The following is a 6,000-nucleotide window of genomic DNA, read 5'->3' as shown; positions in this document are numbered from 1 at the left end:
TCTTTAATGACTGACCCTGTTTGATCAAGATATGCTTAACTATTTATATAATGTTTATTACCTTAATCACACTTTACTTGCTTATATACGTACCGTGTATTCAACTTGTCATAAGCTTAATGAAAGTTTTGTTTGTGTGCGATTGTTTCAGGTTACAGGCATATACATGCAAGTGCTTCACAGCTTCTAGATTAGGTGTGAGTGAGTTTTGCCACTATTTCCAAACTTACGTTTAAGTCTAGAGTTTGTTTTAAGAGTTTTGTCAAAAGGGGAGATTGAAAAGTTGTGATTTACAACTATTTTGTGTTGGCTTTAATTCTGTGCCAAATTTGATTGTAATTTTGTTCAATCTTGTACCCTGTATTTTATGTGGGATTTCTTTGTAAAGGTTATGTGTGAGAGAGAGTGTGAAGACTCAAGGAAAAGTGAAGAGCAAAGAAGTTTTCATGGGCAGCTCGCGAGAAGCCTTCCCGCGAAGTGAAGTATGTGCTCAGCACATGACTAGAATGCGAAGAGTCATGACAAATGGTGACAGTTGGTTTTTGCGAGTGTCTCACGGGTAAGGCATTCCTGTGAGATACCCACGAAACATTTTGTTTTGCAAATTTGTCATATCTGATACACTAGGTCTCTACACACACTATATATACTCACATCACCCACATATTAATAGAAGTGCTTTTCAGAGAGAAAACCCTAACCAAAACCTTTGAGAGTTAGAGATTGATATACCCACAATCCTCTACACAATCCATTGTGGTTTTCCTCAACTCCTACCTTTCCATTTCCAAATCCTTGAGAGGTTGATAACCCAAACACTTACCACACCCATTCTGAGTGTAAAATAAGGTTTTGGTATTACTGGGAAGCATTGGAAGAAGCCATATGTTTGGTAGATGCAATCGGGCTGAATTGCGTGATCCGGAGAGCTAGAGAAGACAAGGCTTAACGAAGTCAGTTGGTAACAGGAGTTTAAGGGCTCGAGTACATGGACTAGGCTTGGAGGGTCTTTTGTTATTCATATACTCTAACTTATTCTCTAGTGGATCGATTTACTGCTGGGAGGGCGACGGAGAGGTTCATCGTCGAGTACTTTGGTTTCCTCTTCGATAACATATCAGCGTATTATCTTGTATTTGCATTCTTCTTCCTTTTTTAGCTTTCATTTTACTGCTGTGTTATGATAATATGGCTTAGAGTAGTTACTTTGTTTATCCGCTCGCATTTACTTTATTTTGCACTTAGTTTATGTTAGAGTAAAATCAATTGAGCCATAATTTTATTTTAGGGGTCTAAACTGCTCTTGTGTTTTTACACATTTTCGAGCTTTCAGATGTTAAAATGGGTGTTTCCCCATGGATTTTTTTATTTTTTATTTTTTATTTTTTTATTTTTTTATGACGCTTTAAGTTTTGCTAGTAATCACTTGCTCCAAGTTAAAATCGAAGGAAAATAAACTTATATCTCAAAACTTATAGTGATCATACATTGCTAACTGTAGAGCCAGTTGAGATGAAATTGATATGCTCTCTCTCTCTCTCTCTCTCTCTCTCTGTGTCTGTTTTATTGGTACTCTCTGTTTTTGCTTTTTGAAAACTTTTAGTTAAGGACAAGTTTTGATGGTTGGGAGTAATGCAGTTAAACTCAATGAGTCCTAGGTAATTAGCTAAATTCATGTTTTGATTATCACTTTGATTGTTTTGATTGCATCTATGTTATTATAGTCACTATTTTGATGATCATGTATCTAAAAATGGGAAGCTTTTCTGTTGGGTCTATTTGAATATCGGATTTTGGGACTTTGATTTTTGGTCTTAAGAAGTTGAATGTTGGTTTTGCTAAGTTGAGGTTGGCTTTAGAGCTGTTTTGTGTGGATTTTTGACTTAAGAAATGGTATTTGTTCTTGAAAGTCAAATTGTTTGTGGCCTTGAACGTTATAGGATCCAAGTGGGAGGTGAGGGAAGAGCAGTGTTGGGGTTTTTTGATGGGAGAATATGAAGGAGAGGGAAGAGCAAAAGAAGGGGACGCGAGTAGCAACGGTGAACCCACTGTGTAGTGTCAATGGGTGGGCTCCACAATTTTTGCAAAAAGTTGAGTTAAAAGATGAGATATGTGATTGAGTTTTTAAACCAAACAAAAGTTTTAGAGTTTTTGAGTGAAAGTGAGATTTGAGTTATAAGTTGTGAAAACTAAATTATGAAAAGGAGTCATGTCTAAACCAAACGAGCATTCTCGCAAATTACTTTTTTTTTTTTTTTTTTTTTTTTTTTTTTTATATTAAACTTTTTAAATTGTTGTTAGAAACTGAAAAGAATATGGACGGACACCTAAAGTGGGCATGTCTCTCTATATACATCTGAATAATTGTAACATCTAGGAGTTATAGAATAATGGTTTGGACCGTTACTCTACCCCACTAAGTCCACTATCCCACTTAATATTAATGGAGTGGTGTGTATATAAACACCAAGAGTGGTACCCATTGTACAATGAACAAATTTTGCATTTCTCATAGTGTTTACAGAGTGTAGTACGGCTCTTAGGTTGTGGGTTATGTTTGCATTACTCTAGTAATGTGCAACACCATCGAGAAATGTTTTTGGTTCGTGGGTTATACAAACTGGAATTCAGAACATGTTTAAATAACTGGTTTACATGGAGGCTGGCTATAGATAGCGTAGAACAATCTCAAAACTCCTGTGTGATCGTCGGTTTATGTCAAAAGAGGTATGCCGAAAAACAGATTGTTTCTCTATTTCTTACAATTGTGAATATTTTTGCATTAATTATAGATATGTGTGTGAAATAGTTGATATAAACAAGTGTGTAATGATAATTTATCTAGTGTATATACTGAACAGTAACAAACGAACAACCAAAATAGTTGCATACAGAAACTACAAGCCCAAAAGACCACATGACAAATATGTAAACAAATGTGTAATATACATAAACACTAGACATAATTCAACTTTCTTAATCATTGCGAGTATCCTATGAAAGCTCGAAATGTGATAAAGACATAAGAGCTTGTTTAGACCCCCTATTTAAATTACGGCTTGATTGATTTTACACTAATTTAATATTAAGTGCGAAATAGTGTAAACGCAAGCAAACAAACAATAGAGCTACTCTAATTCATATTTAAAGCAACACAGCAGTAAAATGAAATGAACAATAGTAGGGAAGAGAGATACAAACACAGATAACATCGAGACGTGTTATCAAGAGGAAACCGAAGAACTCGGCGAAAAACCTCTCCGTCACCCTCTAAGCAGTAATCGATCCACTAGAGAATAAGTTGGAGCACATGAATAACAAAAAGTCCTCCAAGCCTAGTCTACCCCATGTACTTGAGCTCTCCAAGCTCCTGCTACCAACTGACTTCGACGAGCCTTGTCTTCTCTATCTCTCCGGATCCCACAATCAACCTAATTGCATTTGCTAAGCCTCACCGGCTTTTTTTGGCAATTCCCCAAAGCTTTCCAAGCTCCAAAACACTTTCTACACTCTAAATAGGTGTGGGTTGTGTTTGGGTACAAATCTCCTCTCAAGGTATGACAATGGGAGAGGGATAGAAAAGAGGCTACAATGATTTCTCACTAAGGATGAGTAGCTCTCTCTCAAAAAGATGGGTGCGTGTGTTGTAGAAAACCTATCTAGGGTTTTTCTCTCTGAATAGCCTCTCATACATTTGTGGATAATGAGGGTATATATAGTATGGGTGAAGGATAGGAAAGTCACACTTAAAAAACCTCTAGGCAGAATGTTTCGCGACTGTCTCGCGGGAAGGCCTTACCTGTAAGACACTCGCGAAAACGATAGCCTGACACGATTCTTCAGCTTCCAGTCATGTGCTCCTCACATGCTCTTTTGCGGCTTAACTTCTCGCGATCTTTTTGCGAAATCCACTGATTCTTAATTTAAGTTTGAGTCTTCACCAACTTAATACTAAACCTAATACAATAAAATTCCACAAAATACAAGGAACAAAATTAAAGCAATTATAACACTTTTTGTCATGGAATAAAGCCAACATAAAACATAGTTGTAAATCACAACTTTACAATCTCCCCCTTTGGCTATTCCGTGACAAAACACCCTATAACAGACTCCAAACTTAAACATGAGTTTGGGAATAATGGCAAAACTCACTCACACCTAAATTTAGAAGCTATGTAGCACTTGGAACATATATACCTGCAACCTGAAACACTTGCACAAAACAATTAGACCATCAAGGTAAATCAAGTGATAAAAGAACAAGTATAATGTAACAAGTAAAATGCGATGAAGTAAACATGTTGTGAAACATATGAACAACTTGATCAAACACATAACCGTCATATGGAAATGACTACAATGATCATATAGCAAAGCAAATGATCATCCGAACATGCAATCAATAAAGCACAACAGCATAAAGATAAATGCATGTCCAACACTCAACCAATGCAAAATACATGAAGTATATGTATCTAGGAACAAGATCCTATTAGGGCACAGGAGTAATATAAACCAAAACAAAACAAGGAAAATGTCTTCTCCCCCTTAGTATATGCATCTCCCCTATAGCTTTCTTCCCCTACGAATGTGCACGAGGTAGAATTGGTCCCCCTAAGAGTGTGCACATGAGTCATATAGAAATGATGATACAAACCTATATTCTCTCCGGTATACTCTCCCCCTTTTTGTCACGAATAGACAAAACAATCAAGAGGAATGAGGGAAAGAAAAGAAGATATGAGCAAGGATAAAAGATGATGCATGAAGGGTGCAAGATGAATGAGAAAATGAAGCTCAAACATAAGACAAAAAAAAAAAAAAAAAACATCTTTAAAAAATGCTACAAAGCATAAAGAACATATGACATGCTAAGGATAATGGAACATGATGTAAACCTAGGCATGACAATGTGTTAGAGTGTGTGCAACAAGGTGCATCTAGTGTGCATGTGAGATGCATGACAAATGCATGAATAAGCACTCATGGGGCAAAGTGCATAGAACACACCACCAATAATCAAAACATGATAAACATGAATAATTATGGTGATCCCCAAAGTTTGGTATTTATTGGAGTCCAAAACAACAATAAAATGCCATTTGGGCATTTTATCAAACACATAGAGTACACACACTACACATGTATGTTAAATAATGCATGAACATATGAAAATCTTGCCTAAATACATGTTATTTTTGTCACAAGGGGCCAACATCCAAAGTAAATTATCATTTAAAACAAAGCCCAATCAAAAAGATTGACAAAAAAATAAGTTTTCCAACTCCCATTTGAGAAAATCCCAACTATGAATATAAAACCCCCAAAAACATAATCTAAGGATCAAAAACAACGAAAAGTGTTAAAGATTACCTTAGAGATATTAATGGAATGAAAAACACTTGAATTTAGTTGGGTTTTGATGTAGAAACATTAAAATAGAGGTTTGGGAGAAGATGAGAGACATTTAAAACAAATGACCCACGAAATGCCCTTTAAAAAGCTGATCTGGAAATTTTCACTAGTATCTCACTAGTTAGCTTCCTATGAAAATTTCGCTGGTATCTCGTTGATAAGCCTTACTCGCAAGACAACCACGAAACTCTCTGTGTAAAGCTGAAAAACTTGAGAATTGGACCATTTAACTCCCAACTGAGCTTACATATGAAATGGGTCACGAAAACACCTAGAAAACATGTTTTTCACACAAAAACAATTTGAAAAACTTTGAAAAATATGAGTGATACAAATCACTTCCAAAAACAAACAAAAAGAACAAAAATCTTTTTGATTTGATCCACATATGGTTGAACACACACACATCACATTTGAACAGGTACAACTACACAAATGAAATAAGCATTCATTGAACAAACTTGTGTGTTGTGTGTATGGATCAAGTATGGAATAGTCCTTAGACTAGAGTGAAGTTTCAATGATTAATTTAATCAAGTCATACACAACTGATACAAAATCAAGTAATCTATTTCAATTATA

Source organism: Quercus robur, chromosome 11 (assembly GCF_932294415.1).
Source record: "Quercus robur chromosome 11, dhQueRobu3.1, whole genome shotgun sequence".
NCBI classification, from domain to species: Eukaryota; Viridiplantae; Streptophyta; class Magnoliopsida; order Fagales; family Fagaceae; genus Quercus; species Quercus robur.
The sequence above is the reverse complement of the archived record's forward strand: the minus strand, read 5'-3'. Positions refer to the sequence as shown.